General features: G+C 36.5%; 1 long non-coding RNA gene across 1 annotated transcript in view; it reads left to right on the plus strand.

Annotated features, from left to right (window-relative positions):
• The window catches only part of LOC132796677 (uncharacterized), a 174,558-nt gene extending 164,491 nt beyond the window's left edge, over positions 1-10,067 (plus strand). The window contains exon 6 of the long non-coding RNA XR_009633577.1: positions 10,020-10,067. This is a non-coding gene — a long non-coding RNA (uncharacterized LOC132796677). The remainder of the gene's footprint in view (positions 1-10,019) is intronic.
• Positions 10,068-22,943: the final 12,876 nt, after the last annotated feature.

Genomic DNA, 22,943 nt, shown 5'->3' on the forward strand with positions numbered 1-22,943 from the left:
AATGGAAATTAAGAACAAATGAAATGGAACGAAATGGCATGACATGGAAATGAAATGGAATAAAATAAAATAAAATGACAATGAAATGGAAATAAAATAGAAATAGAAATAAAATAGAAATAGAAATAAAATGGAAATGGAAATGAAAGGGAAATAAAATGGAAATGAAACGGAAATGAAATGGGAATGAAATGGAACTGAAATGGAAATTAATTGGAAATGAAATGGAAATGAATTATAATCATATCTTGCTAAAGATTTTGCAAATTTTTTAAGTGAGTACCGTGTATGCGCAGTATAAAAATGTTTCAACAACATATCAATCAAGCTCTTCGATGGCATCAGTTTCGTCATCATCATCATTATCATTATCATCATCATTAAGCAACAAGGTCATCGTTGCTATCCATACGCTTAATTACAGGTCTCAGGTCACAGCACTTGTCGCTCTCTTTGGTTGGTGTCGTTTATGGTTGTCGTTGTATTTAATTTTTAATGTGTAGCTGCACTTGCAATCACAATTGGATCGCAAACTGTTGAGAGCAGAAACATTAGCAACTATGTTAACTTCTCAACATTTCATTCATATTCTTATCCCACTTCCCATATCTGTCTATCTGTCCGTGTCGCGATTTCTCGTCGAATTTGGTTGCGATCAAATAAATATTGTAAAGCTAGTTAAAAAATACTTTATCGATATACCAAAAATAGGCTTCAATATTTTTGTTTTATATTTGCGTTATGCTATTTAGTATAGTTTAGGAAATGGATAGTGGATATCACACAATCGATCACAATTAACTGTAGCCTTCTACTTGTTATTCGCAAATTAGATATTTACTAAGTATTTAATAAAAATGTATCTTAATAAATACGCAAAAAGGTTGATCAATTCAATATCTCTATCTCTTACACTATTTGAGATCTACATAGGTGTTCATACGGACGGACAGACAGACAGACAGACAGACAGACAGACAGACAGACAGACAGACAGACAGACAGACAGACGGACAGACAGACAGACAGACAGACAGACAGACAGACAGACAGACAGACAGACAGACAGACAGACAGACAGACAGACAGACAGACAGACAGACAGACAGACAGACAGACAGACAGACAGACAGACAGACAGACAGACAGACAGACAGACAGACAGACAGACAGACAGACAGACAGACAGACAGACAGACAGACAGACAGACAGACAGACAGACAGACAGACAGACAGACAGACAGACAGACAGACAGACAGACAGACAGACAGACAGACAGACAGACAGACAGACAGACAGACAGACAGACAGACAGACAGACAGACAGACAGACAGACAGACAGACAGACAGACAGACAGACAGACAGACAGACAGACAGACAGACAGACAGACAGACAGACAGACAGACAGACAGACAGACAGACAGACAGACAGACAGACAGACAGACAGACAGACAGACAGACAGACAGACAGACAGACAGACAGACAGACAGACAGACAGACAGACAGACAGACAGACAGACAGACAGACAGACAGACAGACAGACAGACAGACAGACAGACAGACAGACAGACAGACAGACAGACAGACAGACAGACAGACAGACAGACAGACAGACAGACAGACAGACAGACAGACAGACAGACAGACAGACAGACAGACAGACAGACAGACAGACAGACAGACAGACAGACAGACAGACAGACAGACAGACAGACAGACAGACAGACAGACAGACAGACAGACAGACAGACAGACAGACAGACAGACAGACAGACAGACAGACAGACAGACAGACAGACAGACAGACAGACAGACAGACGGACAGACAGACAGACAGACGGACAGACAGACAGACAGACAACCGGATTTGACTTTATCGTATCGTTGTTGGCGCTAATCAAGAGTATACTTTATAAGGTCGGTTTATGGACATAAATATGCCAAACTTGTTAGTTAACGTTGCGCTCGATTCATGCTCAATTATTTCTACGACAATTATAAACAAATTGCCGCCGACTGTTCGATGGCATTTTGTCGACTGCTTCGATACAGTATGTAAATGTTATGAATGTTGGTAGATGGATGGATGGAGAGGGGGGAATGCGTGAAGCCGAATGTCAATTGAAAGCTGTGCAAACAGTGCGCCGAAGTCGAAGTCGAAGTCGAAGGATATGCAAACAAATAAATAAATATTTATGAGGAAGAGCGTCGACGACGACAGCGACGAAGGAACTCAAGACGCGAAGGACACACACACACACACAGGCAGACAGACAGACAGACACACACACAGAGACACACACACATACACAGAGACACGCGTCAGCGAGGCAAAATAGACAAACAACAGCAAAGAAAATAGGCAAGCTGCAAAATGTGCAGAAGGAGACACAAACACCGTTAAGAGGACGAGGACGAGGACGAAGAGGAAGAAGACACTGATTCGGTGGCAGCGGAATGGAGTGGAGTGGAGGGGGGCTGAACAGGAAGAAATGTGCAAACGCGTGCCCCGATGCCACTTTGCGTCTCAAGTGATAAGAGGGAGAATCGAAATGGGAATGGGAATGGGAAGGAGTAAAAGGACTCTCGACGACGACGACGCCAGGAAAATATTAATTTACACGATTTTTTGTTGTCAGCTGTCAAGGCAAAGCAAGCTGGCCTCGAAAGGGCTACGAAGAGTGAGCGAGAGAGAGAGAGAGAGAGAGAGAGAGAGAGAGAGAGAGAGGGTTGCAGTCAAGGTGCAACTGTGCAACAGCGGCACGTCCTCAATGTGGCATGTTGTGGCATGCGACGCGCCAAGCAAATATAAGAGAAACCCAAGCGCGACACGTTGCTAACCCCATCACACACACACACACACACACATCGATACACACACCTTTGAATACACCTCGTCGTTGTTGTTGTTGTTGCATTGGAATCAAGCACGAAATCAAAGACATTAAACAGCAGTTGACAGGCGACGCCCCCGACATGTGCAACATTGCGTTGCAGCTTGTCTACGCTGATGGCTATGATTAAGCCGCACACACACACACTCGTGTTTACTTGCAACATGTTGCCAAAGGGCTTCGGCTTCTACTTGCAACTAGAGCAACTTCGGCTGAGGCGTCGCTCAACTTGTTTGTACTCGCAACTACAAACGCTTTGCCACCTCGGGCGGCTGCTGCGACATCACTTAGATCTAATCTGGCTGGACTAATGAGTGGAAAGCTGCAAGTTGCAAGTTGCAAGTTGCAAAGGGAAACATGGAATGCGGAATGAGGAATGAGGAGAAAAGAGTAGCGAAAAATAGGAATGAAGAGGAGTTATGAACTAGCAATTAAAAACGATGAATTCTTGGAAAGCGATTAGAAAATTGTTTGAATCAAATAACTTGGAAAACCTTTTATTTATTTAAGTAATTTGATGATTTAAGATAACTAATACTAAACTACAAGATTTATAATTAAATTATTATGATTTTGCTGTTGTTTACATAAATTCGAATAAGCAAATTATTTGAAATTATTTTCATTATTATATTTACTCTCAATTTTTAGTTGGACTTTCGGCATGAAGAGAACTAAATTCTGACATATTTTTAACATGTAAACTTACTTTCAGTAGTAATTTAAGTTACTTTTACTCTTTGCTTAATTTCCAAAATGCATTAAACAATTATGTTTATAAATATGTTTCATTTTAAGACAATTGGCAAATTAACAAAATTTCAATTGGCACATCAAATATTTGATTACTTTCTAATTTAAAAAATGCTGTAAATGAAAAAGTTAAGTACTCGTTAGATTTATTTAATATATGTATGATAAAAAACTTTAATTTAATGTATGTCTTAATGCTCTAAACCTTTTACAAAAAAATCTATAATTATTCTCGTTTATGCTGCTAAACAACTGAGTTTGAAATTGAAGTTTAAATACAATAACAATACTTTTATTTTATTATTAACATACGCAAAGCATATAAAATGTATCTTAGCTAATTTGCAAGTTTCTATTATTAAATGTTCATTTCTACTTTTAAGGTTACAGTTGTTAAAAATACGCATTTGCAATGCAACATGAATTACTAGGGAAAAGTAGGCAATAAATATTTCAAAAACAAGGAATAACTTTATTAGTTAGCTATCAGATATAAAGTGTTATTTTTATCATACAAAATAAATTTGATTTTAAATAGATTTCTAAATCAGTTGTTTGCTGAAATTTGTGAATTATTTACGTTAACATATTTTCTAATTTTTAAAGCTCTTCAAATCGCAAATATTTCGTTCTTGTTCAGCATTCAGCTAATTACTTTGTTATTTGATTTACAGCATATTTTCAGAGCAAGTTGCAATGTTATTTTTGATGCTTGTAAATGGTTTCAAATCTTTGCTGATCGCGATTGTTTTGTTTATGTCATAATTGTGGGCCTGCATTTGCATTTGCTTTGGTGGTCTTTGGTGGATTTTTGCAAATGGGATTTGCATTACGAATGCAGCCGCAAATTATGCAAAATTCCCTTAAAGATTGCCGCATAGATTAGAGAGATCGAGAAGTAGAAGATTCTCTCTTTTTTTTTCTCTCTGCTCTGCTCTGTTTCCTCACTCTAGTTTGGCTGTTGGCTTAGCCGCAACTAAATGCGGCTTATGTGTCTTGTTAGGCGTGAGATTTGTGTTTTGTGGTCTCGTTTTCGTTTTCATTTTGCGTCGGTGAAATTTCAAATACGCATTTTCCGGGAAAATGCCAAAAGAAGAAAAAGAAAGAAAATGCTTGGAATGCAGGCCAAAATATCAATAGACACAATGACAAGAGTTGTTCCTGTTGTTGCTGTTGTTGTTGTTGTTGGTCAGGATATAGTTTACATATATATGCATATGTTAGGATTTGTTTACACATCTTCGTGCGTGTGTGTGTGTGTGTGTGACTAGTGTGTGTAACCTGAGCCGTCGACACAAGTCTCAAGTCTCTCTTCAAACTCGGCTGATGTTTATCATCAGCTTGCAGCAGCGAAAAAAAGTCAAAGAAATACGAAAAGTCAGTTCAGCCCGAGGCAAAACACATCCTGAAATCATGTCTTGGCCATCATCAGATACGAGTACGAGATGTTGGGAATCAGCTTTAGAATCCTTTCATGTCAGTTGGCTATAGACATATATTATATGGTGAGCCTCCTCAGCAGGCTGTCTCTCTTCTTTTCATTTCAATTCCTTCAGTCTTTTTGTTTTTTTTTGTTTTTTGGGCTGGCTGCCAAAATAATTAAGTCGTTTGTGCAACAATTAAATAAAATTCTTTGCCCAAACGAGAATTAAACGAAGAAAATGAGAACGACATGAAATAAAGTTCTTATTTCGAAACGCTTTTCGTTTTCTTTGTTGTTTTTTGTGTTTGGCTCGCAATTTGTTTAATTGCGCTTCTGGCTGCAAGCGACAGTTTAACATACGAGACGACGCCTCAACACACAGCGTGAGAAAAGCCTAAAGCATTGTCCCACTGCCTCGATCGTGGACATTCATCATCCCATGCCGCGCACACTGACACTCAAGGCATTATTTTTAAGTACAGTTCAGAATGAGCGCTAGAAAGTTAGTAAATATAAATTTTAAATATAATTTTAAAATGCACTAAAAATTGAGGTTTGAATGCGAATAAATTGCCTTGCAAAATTAATTATATCATTACTCGGTTAAATTGGAAATTATTGTTTGTCAAACTTGAATTACACAAGCTTGTATTTGCTATTTATTTATTTTGAAAGGGTAAATAGAATTAAAATAGGCACCAACTTATTTCTAAAGATCTTCGGTTTGGTATTTGCTATTTAAATATATGTTTATTTCTGTCAATACTTAAAACTTTACATACATTTTTATGAAAATTCCATATTGAATTTTTGAAAACAAAAATATTTGATTATATTTCCAAGTTAGATTTTAATATGCATTTATGCTGTTGTTAAGTGTGCCCGACTTTGAAATAAACGCTAGTCATTTAAAGGCAAATCTGTATGGTATTTTTTCAAATATACCGAATTAATATACCAAAAAAATACTAACATATACCATATGATATATTTTGTGTAATGATATGGAACTACATTCATAATATACCTGAATTAATATACCGTAAAAATACTACAAATATACCAAGGACTATATTTGGTATAATGATACATTCAAAACATACCATATGTAGACCGCATATCCTGAAAGTACAACGTTATGATAGGTAGCGGGTATAATAATTAAATATATTTGATATTGACTTTTAATATATATTTTTTTTTTTTGGTATTTTGTTGTTTTAATGTTTGTTTTATTTAGTTATATTACTTCAAGCATTTATTTCTGTAGCAGAAAATTCCTAATACACTCAATTTTGCTTTCCTTTCCCTTTCCATTCCTCTCATTTGCTGTGTTTCATCAGTTGTTACTTTACCATTCAAATTTGCATAGCCTTTTTCTATAGTTCTGCACCACTGTGCTGGGTGCGTAGAGCAGGCGCTGTGGTTGTGGCTTTCACTGCCGCCAGTGGCAAGTTCATCTCTCTGTCTGTCCGTCTGTCTGTCCGTCCGTCCGTCCGTGTGCCTGTCGCTGTCGTTGACGACGGCGTTGGCAGCCAGAGACTACTGTGCAACGCCCACTTTTTAGGGGCGCGCGCATAATTACATTTTATTTTTTTGTCCGCTGTTGTTGTTGGCCGCAAATTCCAGGAGCTGTCCAGGCTCTCGTTCTTTCTCCCTCTCCTTGTCTCTCTCCCTCGAGCGGTGGTCAGCGGTAGTTGAGAATGTCATTGCTGTTCGCTGTTGTCTTTCAGTTGGTGCGTGCCGAGCGGCAATTGTCATTGTTCCGGCCATTGTGCGAGTTGAAAGAGAGACGAGGAGAGATGAGAGAGGGGAAGGAGAAGGAGAAGGCGATCGCAGCACTCGAGACAATGTCACATATGTGTGGGCGCAGTGTGAGCAAATCGTCTTAGGTCTTAGCCAAATTCCCATCCCGAGTCTAGTTTGTCAATGGCAATTAAGTTGCCTTTTGTTTCACGGGGCGTGCAAAGCGGTTTTAAAGATCTTCGGATAACACCAGATATATGTAGATCACACGTACATATGTATGTATATCGCAGTGCTCTAGTTTAGTCACTGCAATTGAGCCAATTTATGTCATACACTTGGCTCTTTGTTCAGCGGTTTCGCAGGTTTGCCAACATCACCCATTGTCACATGGAAATCTTTGAAAACTCAACAAATCGGATGATCTAGTTCTGCTTTAGAGGCTTGACTTTGTCGCCAGTATTTCACGGTTTACAGATTTACCAAAATCCGCTGATCTAGTTCGACGGCAAAGCCAAAGAGGCTTGACTTTTGTCACATGTCCACACCCTATTGAGAGTCCACATTGTTGTTCCAGATGCGTGAAGTGTGAATGTTAAAATAATCGCAATTTCTTTGGTCACGCAAGTTTGCTGCCTAAGTCATTTGTGGAGTCTGGAGCGCTGCCCAAGTCAAGTTTGTTGTCTAAGTCATCTGTGCAGTCGAGTTCCTTGCCAAAGTCATTTGAGTAGTCTAGTTCGCTGCCTAAGTCATCTGATCAGTCTAGTTTGTTGTCTAAGTCATCTGCGCAGTCTAGTTCGTTGCCTAAGTCATTTGTGCAGCCTGGAGCGCTGCCCAAGTCAAGTTTGTTGTCTAAGTCATCTGTGCAGTCGAGTTCCTTGCCAAAGTCATCTGATCAGTCTAGTTCGTTGTCTAAGTCATTTGGTGAAGTCTAGTTCGTTGCTTAAGTCAAGTTCGTTGTCTAAGTCATCTGCGCAGTCTAGTTCGTTGCCTAAGTCATTTGTTTAGTCTAGTCCATTGCTTAAGCCAAGTTCGTCGCCTAAGTCATCTGAACAGTCCAGTTCGTCGCCTGTGTCATTTGTGTAGTCTAGTATGTTGCTTAAGTCGAGTTCGTTGCCTAAGTCATTTGTGCAGCCAAGTTCGTCGCCTCAGTCATTTACCACAACAAGTTCGCTGCCCAAGTCTTTTCACTCGTCAAGTTCGTTGCCAAAGTCTTTGGAAGCCAAGTTTTTTGCTTGAGTCACTTGCCCAATCAAGTTTGTTGCCTAAGTCATTTTGCAAATCAAGTTCGTTGCCTAAGTCATTTGTTTTTGTTTGCAATTTTCATCGATTTCTTTTGTTTTTTCGCCAGTTGTTTTTACTAGCATCCTCTACCCTCCCCTTCCCCCTCTTTCCACTCCCCTCACTTCACTGCCCCGCGCTCCAGCGTCTGCCGCAAATCAATCAAAATGATGCGCTTTGATTCGACATATCATATAAACGAATGCACCCAAATCGAGAGCATGCGAAATATATTTAACTAACAAAGCAGCAGCATAGTGAATGGGGGAACAAAAGTTGCGGGAAGAACCCGTCTCGAGTTTTTTTTTGCTCTTTCCTTTTTCTTTTTTTTAGCATAAAAGCAATCATAATCCCCACACAGTGCTGACAAAAAGTTGTCAATTAGGTTCATCAAAAAGCGCGCATAATATTCAGAACCCACAATTCCGAATCGCATGATCCACATACGAGATTTCGAACGTTTCAACGTTTTGCTTCCCCAAGTGTATGTTAATGCGGCCGCCCGAGTAGTCAAATGGATCGCTCTATGCAGGTTCATCGCATCGTTGTCTGCATCCAGCATCATGATGTTCATAATAATGATCAACTTGATCGTCGTCTTCGTTGTTGCTGTCGTTGATCGTCAGGGCCAACCACCCAGGCAGCGATCGCATTTATTATGATTGCATTTTCGGGCAAATATTTGTTGTTGTTGTTGTTGCTGCTGTTGCTGCTACCCCGCAGCTTGGTTAAATGAGACATCAAGAAAAGAAAAAGCAAAAAAGAGGAAAAAACGAAGCCTCAAATCCAATTGGAATCACATCGCATCCCATTTTGATTTCCATAGAGTTGGCTACCGCGGTAGCTGTCGCTGATCTTGGGCATCTCTCTCGCTCTCGCTCTTGCTCTTGCTCTGCACTTGCCACTTGCCACTTGTTGTTGTTATTGTTAATAATGATGTTAAGTTGTTGTTTTTGCATGTAATGCCCCTTACAACTCGCTCCCTCCTCTCTTTCACTCTCTCTCTCTCTCTCTGTGTGAGAAAGCGAATCGTTGCAGACGCAGCAACGCTCAGCACATTTAATGTCTTCATTACGCTTCTTCTCCCCACAAAACAGACTGAGAAAAAGTCGGGCTACAGCCTACGCCCGATTCCGATTGCGATTCCCAATCTCAAGTCCAAGTCCAAGTCCAAGTCCAACGTTGTCTACGTCGTCGTCTTTGCTTTTGCTCTTATATTGTTTATTTATGAATGTCATTCAATTTATTATATCATTGTATATTTGACTTGAGAGGGAAATGAACGCATTTGTTGCTGTCTTCTGCCACAGCGCAACAAAAGGGCGCTGACCAGACAAACACACACACACACACACACACACACACACACACATAAACAGATACAGACATTCGCACACTAACGGACTCTTCTTGTAGGAGTCGTCGGATCGTTAGCCTCGTCATCATCTTCCGACTTTTGTTGGCTGCTTTGTCGTCGTCGTCGTCATCTCTGCGCAGCATTTGCATCGCCGAAGCTCATCTGATCATCGTCATCATTTTGCTTTGCGCTTCCGCTGCGAGTCCACTGCACAACTGAAGCATCAGAATTAAGAGTAACAAGTGTTGTACGCAAAAATTAATTAGAAATTTATAGATGGGAAAGCAACTAAAACTACGCGTAAATAAATGAGGAAATAACTTAATCAAGGCAGCCAAATAGAACTGAGTTTTGTGCTTAGTAATGCTATATATTACATACTTTTTTTAGACTATAAATTGAAATGTTTGCATAGAGAAATGTAGTATAGAAAACTTTGATAATATTATTTATATTATTAAGCAGCTTATTTATGTAGTTTACCTAAATTATGTTTACCATTTAATTAAGTAAATAAAATAAATATTGATATAATTTTTTCTTCATTTTAATTTCAGCATTTGCGATAATTTCTTTGAGCTAACTTTTGCCTTTGCTGCGTGTAAGTTGAATATTATTATATTGCATATAAATACATTGTGAGATCTCATATTATTTGATATACTTAGAAGAATGAAATAGCATTTTAAGGGGTTTTATATTATTGTGCCATGATTATTTTACGACATTTTTTAATGCATAAATCATGGATAAGTCTATTTCAATTCTTTTTTTCTAATGCTCTCTCTTAATTTAGCGTTTCTGTGCTTCAAATTATGAACACAACAAATTTCCAACAAATTTTCTTTATTAAATTCTTCTACAATTATTATTACTACAAATCGACTTTATTGAATTCTTGATAAATTATTTTGATTTAAGTTCAACTTTTGAACTAGCTACAGGGTAACTTTATTAAAGTGAATAGTTTTCTCCCTCAACTATATTCACTCTTTAGAGCATTCATTGTTCGTTCTGTTTTTGGCAGCAGAGAACGGGAATATTTAGCTTGTGTTCTGATCGCGAGCAGTGCTCGATTATTGTATATCATCATGCTATGCTATGCAATGCTGTGTGTCTCCTCGCTGCTCCACGGCAACGTCAAAGATCTCTTTCGAGGCGCTTAACAAGTTTGCCAAATGCTTATGAAATATGCGTGTCTCTCTCTTGCACTCTGTTGCTCACTCTCTCACACTCGCATTGCATAAGATAATTGGTGATTTTCATATCGATTTATGCATCCGCTCGGCTCGAATGTTTTGTCAAAGTCTGATCAAATGTCTGATAAAACGTGAACACACAGCGGGACACAGCGTATGAAAACAATAATTAAATCATAAATTTCTGTGTCGAGAGCGAGTTCGAGGCGTAGCTAAATCAATGTCAACACGAAGAATTTATTGCTCTATTTTGTGGTGTGGTGAAAGTGATCGCGAGTTCTCCAATCAAATCACAATAAAAATAGTCACACGCCCACATTTAAGTTGTGAGATTTTCGGGCGCTGATAGCGAGCTGAAAAAGGCAAAACATTTAGTAAATATTTTCGAAAGGATCAACGTAGCCCGCTGTGAGTTTGCTTCTTCGCGGTTTGACTTTCTCTCGATCCGACATGAAAAACGAAAAAACGGGGTGTAAACGTTGCTTTTCCATTTTCCATTTCTTTTTCGAGCGAGAAAGGGTTTCTTATTTTTTTTTTTTTGCCGCGACGCGTTTCTCGGAAGGTCCTTCGACGGGGGCTAACTTGGCTTGTTAATGGCCATCATAATCAGCGCAATTATATTGCATTTTCCACATTTTGCTTTTCCAAGAGTTCTTGCTTGTTCAACAAATGAGCCGCGCGGCCACTTTGTAGCGTGCCGCCGATATCCTTGTTATCCTTACCGCGCCGCGCCATGCAACCGCACAAATGTGCTAACGAATCTTGCAGCCGTCGATCGTCGGTCGTCGGTCGCCATGCACAAACATTGCCCAATTAACGCGAAGTCGCAGTGTGCGCAAACTGAAATTGAAACTATGAAAAACTGCACTGGAAAATCTCTCGATTGCCGGGGCGTTAAACGTTCTCGCACCTCGCTGACTCGGCGAAAACACATAAGAAACAAAAAACAAAAAAACGAAACACAAATCCTCAAGCCTTCGATATGAGCGCAGCAAAAACCTCAAGTGATCGTGATCAAGTGCTTTGCCCACAGACTGCCACTGTTTGCTGTTTGCTAACTGTTGCTTCTACCTCGACTTAAAAAGGTCGATAAAGTAATGAGAATGTTGAAAAAGTGTTATGGATGCTAAAGTTGAAGACTGATGATGACTCTATTCGCGATCATATGCTGAAGACGATGTCTGAGACTGCGCTTGAAATCATTTTCATAGTCTATGTTATATTTCGAAAGTATATTAGTATATCGATATACCAAGCATACAGTTTGGTATATTTCAATAGTTCTCGGTGTATGAAATTGGCATACTTTAACTTTGCTATGTATTTATTAACAAGATGTCTGAGACTGCGCTTGAAATCATTTTCATAGTCTATGTTATATTTCGAAAGTATATTAGTATATCGATATACCATGAAATCATACGCTTGAAATCATTTTCATAGTCTAGGTTAAATTTCGAAAGTATATTTATATACCAAGCATACATTTTGGTATATTTCAGTAGTTTTCGGTGTATGAAATTGGTATACTTTAACTTTGCTATGTATTTATTAACAAGATGTCTGAGACTGCGCTTGAAATCATTTTCATAGTCTATGTTATATTTCGACAGTATATTAGTATATCGATATACAAAGCATACAGTTTGGTATATTTCAGTAGTTTTCGGTGTATGAAATTGGCATACTTTAACTTTGCTATGTATTTATTTACAAGAAGATGTCTGTGACTACGTTTGAAATCATTTTCATAGTCTTCATGTTATATTTCGAAAGTATATTAGTATATCGATATACCAAGCATACAGTTTGGTATATTTCAGTAGTTCTCGGTGTATGAAATTGGTATACTTTAACTGTGCTATGTATTTATTTCTAAGAAGACTGTGACTACGTTTGAAATCATTTTCATAGTCTATGTTATATATATATATTATTATATTCGAAAGTATATTAGTATATCGATATACCAAGCATACAGTTTGGTATATTTCAGAAGTTTTCGGTGTATGAAATTGGTACACTTTAACTTTGCTATGTATTTATTAACAAGATGTCTGAGACTGCGCTTGAAATCATTTTCATAGTCTTCATGTTATATTTCGAAAGTATATTAGTATATCGATATACCAAGCATACAGTTTGGTATATTTCAGTAGTTTTCGGTATATACAATTAGTTAATTTTAACCTTGCTATGTAATTATATATAATTTGTGGTATTATTCCTTAAATATACTGCAAAATACTTCAAATATACCGAATATATATGAATTTGGTATATTTTAAACGAATGCAAGCACTGTCGACTTTAAATTTCTTATTAGGTTTTCATTTATTTGCCATTTGCGGAGTCTTCTTAAAATATATAAAAATTAATGTACTAAAATATACTGCAAATATACCAAATATTTATGAAGTTGGTATATTTTAATGAATGCAGAGCGCTGTCGACTTTGGCTTTCTTATGTGTTTATTTTTATTTACAGTTTGCGGTATTACTCTTAAAATATACCAAAATAATCAACTGAAAAATACTAAAAATATACTGACTGCTATGTTTAGTATATCAATTTATTTCTTTCTTATTTGTTATTTATTTACTTACAGCTTTCGTTATTATACTTGAAATATACCAAATTGATATACTAAAAAATACAGAAATTATACTGAATGCTACATTTGGTAGATCGATGTACTATTTCATTCAAAATATTCATGTTGAATCGATGTTGACTGCAGCTAGAGAAATGTTTGCACTAATTATTGCTGATGCTATTGAGATAACTTTGCTATCATTTCTTAATTAGTCGACTTTGAGTTTCGTTACGCAGCTTCATAAACTCTGCAGTTAAATGCAAAACAAAGTAGCAGTTGATGATAGCTGCGACATTAGAATAGCAGCTACTATGTTAGTTGTGCTCGAGTTTGGCTTTCGGTTTACTATTAGCTGCATTTCTGTGTGCTCTGCGTCTGTGTGCGGAAACGTGTTTTAATTTAGCTGAACCTGAAACTGAACTCTTATTTGAATATAAAGTATGGTCAGAATGGTTGTAATCTTTCTTCTTCTTGTCCCTTGTCTCCTGCTCCCATCTCTTGCTCTTCGCTTTTCATTACTCTGCTTGGGTGGTGTGGACATCGAGTGATACACTTCGATTTCGATTTCAAGTTCGACTCTGCGACTCTGCAACTTTGCATATCGCATGTCTCCAAATGCGTGCGGCTTACAACATTGAGTAGTGAGCGACACTAATCCTGAACAGATCCGATTACTCTTGACAGCATCAGCAGCATCAGCAGCAGCAGCAGCAGCTCCAAAGCAGCTCAAGACATTTGCCTGACAAGTGGCGAAACATCTCTTGCCTCAACGGATTGGCAGTTCGACATGCTAAACTTGAGTTCAGCTACAGCAAAATCAGCGACTTTCAATTCTTTGGGGACCTTAAGTGCTATCTGCGCATTGGGTGGGAATCGCGTCTTGCCAAGAATTTCTGTCTTTTCCTTTTCCTTTCAAACATTTAACTCGACGATGTCGTGATCACTTTCTATTTTAGTGGAGAACAAGTTCTTTGCAATTTAACATTGAATGGAGTTTGCTGATTAGTTAAGGTTTTTTGATCTCATGTTAATACTATTGGTTGTATTTTTTTATACCGGTTATCCAAAGGATATAACCTCCAAGAAATATATGTAACAGGCAGAATCTGGTATATTTTGACAATCTGGTATATTTTCCAATTATTTGGTAAATTTTTTGAATGTCGTTCTATATCAATATACCAAATACAGCCTTTGGTTGTTTTGTAATATTTTTGCGGTATATTCACTTAGTATATTTTAACAAGTATGGTATATTTTGACAATCTGGTATATTTTGCACTATATTGTGAATGTAGTACTTTAGCAATATACCAAGTATATCCTCTGGTATATATTTCAATGCTTTGCTGTATATGGTATTAATTTGGTATATTTCAACAAGTAGAATCTGGTATATTTTGTCAATCTGGTATATTTTGCACTATATTTTGAATGTAGTACTTTAGCAATATACCAAGTATATCCTCTGGTATATATTTTAATGCTTTGCTGTATATAGTATTAATTTGGTATATTTTAACATGTAGAATCTGATATATTTGGTACTATGCCAATATATTTGGTATATATTTTTAATTTGTTACTATGCCAATATACCAAATATAGCCTTTGGTTGTTTTGTAATATTTTTGCGGTATATTCATTTTGTACATTTTAACAAGTAGAATCTGGTATATTTTGCACTATATTTTGAATGTAGTACTTTAGCAATATACCAAGTATATCCTCTGGTATATATTTTAATGCTTTGCTGTATATAGTATTAATTTGGTATATTTTAACATGTAGAATCTGATATATTTGGTACTATGCCAATATCTTTGGTATATATTTTTAATTTGTTACTATGCCAATATACCAAATACAGCCTTTGGTTGTTTTGTAATATTTTTGCGGTATATTCATTTTGTATATTTTAACAAGTATGGTATATTTTGACAATCTGGTATATTTTTAACTATATTTTGATTGTAGTACTTTAGCAAAATACCAAGTATATCATCTGGTATATACTTTAATAAAATAAATATTAATTCGGTATATTTTAACATGTAGAATCTGATATATTTTGACTGTCTGGTATATACGTATTTTAAATTTGGTACTATGCCAATATACCAAATATATCCTTTGTGCTGTGGTTTAACAATTTTAATTGTCATTCAAATCGAATGACGTTAGTATTAGATACTAGATTTAATATAATATAATAAACAAATAATAATAATTATCATTAGATTCATTTTTAACCAGAAATTTGAGTTAGGATAATCACAAAGAGAACATTTCTTATTGTTATTATAGTCTTATTATCTTTTGTCAATAATGCTTTAAAATTATATCTCCATTTCTTGTTCTCCCTTGAACTTCACTGGCATTACTCTTTTTATTTATAAATTTTCTCACCTTCTTCTCAGCAATTTCTCCCGAGACAATTTAAACCTCTTTCACAGCTTGTGAAATAAGTCAACTGTTGGATATTAAGTCATTATTCAAGCTAATATAATAAAGACGCGGCATTGTTAGCGATCTCGCCATGTGATCTGTAACATGAGCGTGAGTCCTTGCCACAGAAAGAGAGAGAGAATGAGAGAAAGAGAGAGAGTTCATAAAGAGATCCTTGTTAAACAATTGTTGCATTTGTTCTTTGCCCCCATATAAGCATAATCATTGCTGTATTGCATTGTGTTCACGGTTGCGCTGTGCATTGTGTCATAAATCGGTCGCTAATCGTTCTAGTATCCTGGCATTGTCCTGTGCACTGATCTCATTAGTACGCCCCATTTAACACCTTTTGTGTGCTGTTGGTTCGTTGGTTGCCGCGGATCAGGTGCAGCGGCTTGCTTTTGATCTATCCAAGGTGAATTTGTGTAACGATCTATTGTTGATGGGCCACAACACGCCCCACTTTCCACTTTCCACTAATGATCTTCGAAGGATCTCTCTCTTCAAATTGCGTTGCTTTGCTTTGCTTTGCTTCTCACGCCGCTGCAACGAATCGCAACGGCTTTCACGCTCCCATCAAATGACCATTAATCGTTAGCCCAAATTGAAATGGCAGGATGTGAACTGAGATAGAAAATAGAAATGTGAGAGATAGAGAGAGAAATGGAGAGAATGGAATTTTGCTGGGCAAATATTTGCATAAGCCTTTGCGGAAACCGGAAAAGCAAAAACCGCTAAAAGCAACAGCGATATTTCCCTTCCCACACAGACACAAACAAACAAACAAACAAACAGAAAGGAAACCGCTTTAGCGGATTTTGATCTACGTTTTACAGCTAAGCATATATCGTATGCGTAGCGAAAAGATCGCAGAGTGCAGATCACACATTCGATTTCCTTACCCACATCAAAATCAAACAGATTTTCGATCGATCGATCGACTGAGTGAGTGAGTGAGTGTGGATGAGTGTATTCATGAATAACCATTTGGCAGTGGCTGACTCACAAAATTGATTTCAACGCCCCCGCCTGCTGGCCACGCCCAGCGATCAACAGCTCATCAGCATAACAACAAAACCAAAAACAAAACCGAACCGAGCAGATCAAAATCGAAAACCCTTTTTTGGCACTTCCTCCCTCGACGTGCCTGCAACAGAATTTCATTTAATTTTTTTCCGTTTTCACACAGGTGCTTGGCATACGCAGCATTATTATCATTATTCTCTTGTTGTTGTTGTTGTTGTTGTTGGTTGTAGTTTTCCTAGAAATGCGCAGCAGCCAAAAATTGATTCCGATGCGTTCGTTCGATTTGCTTAATTGAATTTCGTGTTCAGCTCAACGATCGACGTTCGATTGTAGCCAAAAATGAAAAAAAAGGCGGCTGCCACTTAATAGATTCACACGCACGCTATAGATCACAGGAAGAGCAGAAAAGAGAGCGAAACAGAGAGAGAGAACGAGAGAGATAGACATATCAAAAGAGGAAGCAAAGGTAATAAACTATACAACATTTGCCTTTACAAATGTAGCCAAATCAATGCGAGACGAGAAGTGAAATGCAAGGCAAAAAATATAGCAAGAAATTCACGTTATTTGATGATTTTATTATAAAGCTATATGTTTATATTATATATTAAAATGAAGGTACAAAAAGAATTCTAGCAACTTCTATAATTGAAGTCCTTGAAATAGGTCAGCAAATAAAATTTGATTCGCAAGAATCAATTACTTTCTAATATGTTGTATTTACATTGCATTTTGAACTTTAATTCTTTATTAACCCAAATTTTATACAAAGATAATAAATTAGTATATCCTTTCTATCATATGATTAAAGTTCATTTTTGAAAACAGCAGCAATATGGAATTTGTTTATCAAAAAAGAATTGCTTTTAGATATGTTTGCTTCTAATTTGTTTAATTATAGAATTTGTTAGATTTGTGTGGTGATATTTTTTAAACAAAACAAAAATATTTTGTACCAAAAAAGAATAAATTCGATTGCGAATATTTAAGTTATATTCTTTTTTTTTGTTACATATGATTCAAGTATTTAAGTTATTAAAAGCAACAGTAAAATAAAAGAAGAATTACTTTTTAAAATGTTTTTTAATAGTTAAAATCTGGTTATCTAATAATAATAATAACATTTCGATATTCTGATTAAGTTTTGTATATTTCTAAGCATATAAATGATGAACAAATTTCTTATTTAGCTGCTTCAAATAGTTTGCTGGTTTATTGATTAATTATTTAGTTTTGCGAAGCATGTTTTGTAACAACTTCGAATGCCACTTGAACTTAAAGTGTTGCAACGATCATTAGTTAGTTGTGATCCATCAAGTGGATGTTTGTTGGACACGTTCTCTCTCTCTCTGTCTCAGCATTTTGGAAATCGGAAAACATAGAAGTTGGCATTCATTAGAAGGCGAATCTCTGGCCAACAATGAATGCTAAATGGATATTGTATTGCGGGTCACCCACTGACTTCGTCGTAAGATGCGCGCCAAAGTTGAAAGGTTTCCATTTCCTATGGCTTGCTGACAAGACTGTGGCTTCTGCTCCTGCCGCGTGTCAACTCGGAGAGAGAGAGAGAGAGAGAGAAGGAATGAGTGAGAGAGAGAGGGAGAGCGGAAGAACAATGGCAAGCCGGACTCGCAATTAGAAACACATTTTTGGGCGCAACCTCTGAAGAGGCTTACAAACGCCTACCAAAAATGTGAAAAGAATGAAGAGCAGAGCTAGAGAAGAGCTAGAGAAGAGCCTTATGCAATTTACGCCGACTACTTTTCATTATTAACAATTGTCATTGTCAATTGTCAAGCGGACAATGGGCCGCCTGATTCTCAGTTTGCAGGCCACGTGCACATCCTTGGAGAAAGGATAATAGTTGTTCTTTGGTTTCTCGGTTCTCGGTTTCTCGGACATTCGCCACACGCTGCTTTGGACCGATGTTTTGGCCCACGGTGAATTTACTTGCCGATTGTCAAAGCGAAGCCGTGAAATGATCTGCATAAATGTTGCACAGCTGGTGAGTTTGCAACTGGACGTTGCTTATGCAATGAGTTTCAACGGAAGCGCATCATGGCATCAAAGCCATGAGCCGAATAATTGTCTCTCCTAGTCTTTGCTTCTGACCTTGCCTCCGCATCCACATCCACATCCACATCCGAAGTTAAAGTCGTCTGTCATTCGATGCAATCATAACATTTCATTGCCATAATTTCTTATGCAAATATCCTGTGGCAGCGTTGCGAATTTATTAATTACTCGACAAATGCCCGCAACAAAATAAAATTCGCAAAAAAAAAATTCGAGTCTACTACGAGAGATCGCTGTCTTCTCTTGTTTTTTTATACCCGCTACCCATAGGGTAGAAGGGTATTATAACTTTGTGCCGGCAGGAAATGTATGTAACAGGTAGAAGGAGGCATCTCCGACCCTATAAAGTATATATATTCTTGATCAGCATCAACAGAGGAGACGATATAGCCATGTCCGTCTGTCCGTCTGTCCGTCCGTCCGTATGAAACACTGGATCTCAGAGACTATAAGAGATAGAAGTATAATTTTTTTCGACAGCATTTGTTATGTTTGCACGCAGATCAAGTTTGTTTCAAATTTTTGCCACGCCCACTTCCGCCCCCGCAAATCAAAAAAAATCGAATCACAAGCGTAATTTTAAAGCTAGAGTTCCCAATTTTGGTATATACAATAATTACTATAGTAGTTATGATTCCTGATTTGGTTGCGATCAGATAAAAATTGTGGAAGTTATTAAAGAAAGACTTTTGTATGGGCAAAAACGCTTACCTACTAGGGGTCTGAGTTGCTTTGGCTGACAATCTGGCACATTGTGCCGTCTAAGGTATATTTGGAATGCGGTACTACAGCGATATACCACATATGTCATTTGGTATATTTTTAGTATTTTTGCAGTATATTTGGTATATTTTGAGAATAATACCGCAAAATATATTGCTTTTATTTAAAATGGGTATCTCACAGTTGAGTACACTCGGCTGTAGCTTTCTTACTTGTTTTTGGCTACCGGTTCCCGAATTCACAACTGGAAACCTGGGCGCCGTCTCTCATCTCTCTCTCTCTCTCCCTCTCTCTGTCTCTCCATCTCTATCTCAGTCGCTGTCTCTGTCCCTGCTGTATAATTAAAATGTTCAAAAAAGCGACAGTGTTCATTTTTTCATCATAAATTTCAAAAAGATTGCAATTTTTGCCAAGTTTTTTTTTCGCTTTTTTTCGCTTTTTTTTTTGGTGAGTCGCGCGCGCGTCGCCCATTTGAAGTGAGCCGCATGACGCGCGGCAATGACAACCGTTGCTGTGGCTGCCACAGATTGTGGCAATATTGTGGAGAATGGCAAAAGCTTAATGGGAATAGAGCTCTGAGCGTTGAGCTCTCAGCTTTCAGACGCAACTCGGATCATGACTTGAAATACTTTTTTTTTTTTGTTTTTCAGTTTTGAATTCAGATTCGAATTGTGCACTACATTAAATTGGCAGCCACTGGCGTACGAAGTCAACGAACAACCAGTTTAGCAATAGTCAATCTATTCGACATTTTGATGCTCTGTAAAGAGAACTAGATTCAAAGACTATATCATGTGGGATATGTGAAAAGAACTGATACTTACTTACTACCATATAATAATAATATAAAATACAAGCAAGTTGGCAAACGGCGGGAAAAAATTAATAATATCTTTGCTAGTCCAATTGAACTCGGTATCTGTGGGAATTAGAATTCTGAAATTTTGTACTGACGATTAAGATAATACACATTATATAAAGAATTCTTTAATAACAGAAAGTGCAAAATAAATATGATATAATATAAAATTTTCAGAAAAATAATAATCTATAAATGTAAATGCTTATATTGATACTAATAAAACCATATAATAATATAAATAATACAAGTATGTTGGCAAGCGGCAGAAAAACGTGTGAAATATTTTCTAGTCTCAATGAACTTGGGATCTGTGGGATTTAGAGTTCTGAAATTTGGCACAAAAGTGCTGACGACTAATCTAACATATATTATATAGAGAAGTCTTTAATAACTGACATAACTGCATAAAAAAATATAACGATATAATATAAAATTTTCAGAAAAATAATAATCTATAAATGTAAATGCTTATATAAATAACTTACAGATTGAATAATAAAAGGCAAGTTAAATAAAAACAGTTGCCAGCCTGACTGAACTCGGGAAATGCAGAAGCTAGAGTAAGGAAATTTATCTTGAATGTGCTTTCAAAAAGAATCTATAAAAAAAATTTGGAAAAAAAAACTAAAAAAAAATAGTGCTAATAGTGCTTTAAATTTAAATGCATTGGAATTACATTTGTTGGTTTATTGTGTTGTTTAGATTGTCTTATAACGCATGAAATCTTATTATCATAAGCTATAAATATTCATTTATGCTTTCTGATAGATTTATATATTATACTTTTTTTCATTTAAATTTTCGAATTGAATTTTCTCTATATATTTGTAGACATAGAAAGATAGTAGTTACAAATTGAAACTGAACTCAATTGTAAAGTTAGTTATTATATATTTTATATATATTTTTATATTATATATTATATTTATATATATTTTTACCACTTCTCCTCTAAAATACTGCGAACCGTCTTCAAATTGTGCAGAGAGAATTACCAATTACAGGGTATTTGTTCGTGTCGCATGTGTCACAACAACTTGAGCAGTTTTACTTGGTGGTTTTTTTTTTGTTCGTTTGTTGTTTTTGGTTTCGAGTAATTTTCAAATCCAACCAAGGTCTGGGACTGTCCAGGCGACTTGAGGCGATGTTTTTGGCATGCGCGTGCGCAGCGGCAATTTGATGAAATGCATATGAAATCAAAAGTGAATTACCGAGAGATTCGCCGGCAACAACAACAACAATAACAACAACAACAGCAAGTAGCTGCGCCAACATTAAAAGTCGACTAATTGGAACAGTCACGCAGCATATGCACAATATAAGATATTTCCACAATAGTGCAATGCTGGATGTGGAATGTTGTGAGGCTGCTGCTGCAATGCCAAATTGATGGACTGATGACATGAATCATTCGCAGTTGTCTAGGCAAGGAATTCGCTTGAGGGTTTTGGCAATTAAATATTGTAAATATCATTATAAGAATATAAAACTAAAGTTTGAAATAAATGAAACTCTGTGACGAACACGCAACTATCAAAAAAACGCCTCGATGGAAATTTCATTTCTCTCAAATTTATTTTTAGTAATGAACTTTTATTTTATACGAGCTTCTTTATTTCAAATCCGTCTTGCGATAATAATTTCAATTTGTAATTGAGTGCAAGCTGATTTAGTAAATAATTTAATCAATTCTTCAACTTAGCTGTATCACAATTTGTTTCCATATTCATAATATTTATACCATTTACCCATAGGGTCAAATCTGGTATACTTTTCAGAGTATTTTGAATGTAGTAGTATATCGATATACCAAATAAACAATTTAATATATTTGTAGTATTTTTTTCGTTCATCAAGCTTCTGCAACTTGAAGTTGATTCTACCAATTCTGCAACAAAATGGAACTCAACTCAACTTTGTTCTGTTGCTGTTGCTGTTTCTGTGTTTTCTTTTTGGTGGCAATTAAATTCTGTGGCAAAAAGACTACAATTAAAGGAAAATAATACAAAACGGCGAAGAGCCAAGGAGAAGTGGAATTTTTGTGATGAATTCGTTGCTCACTTTGTGTAATTAATTTAAATAATTTCGTTGGCCCCATTTGTGTATGTGCAGAGAAAGTGCCTCGAGCTAATTGAGACATTTGTCGTTGTCGGCAATTAAATGCCAAAAACACAAAAAAACTTTGTCAAATTCAACATCTTGCATTTTTTTTTTTTTTTTGGGGTAGCAACAGCCAAAGTGCAGCTTTTTCTTGAGGCACTTTTAAAGAATACTTTTTGCGGATGCATTCATAAGCAACAAAGTTGTATGATAGAAATTTGTAATAGTCGAGTTTACTTTTTGAATGTTGATAAAATTAAAATAAGATGCAGCTATTATCTTCATTATTTATGCATTTTGTATTGAGATTGGCAAAGTATAAAGTTTTCTAGATATCGAAGTTTATGATAGATCCAGTGTCAATATACCGACTATAGTTTATTTCGTTTTTTAAATATTTTTACGGTATATTATTTGGTATATTTAACGAATAATACCGCACTGTATTGC

Source organism: Drosophila nasuta, chromosome X (genome assembly GCF_023558535.2).
Source record: "Drosophila nasuta strain 15112-1781.00 chromosome X, ASM2355853v1, whole genome shotgun sequence".
In the NCBI taxonomy this organism is placed as follows: Eukaryota; Metazoa; Arthropoda; class Insecta; order Diptera; family Drosophilidae; genus Drosophila; species Drosophila nasuta.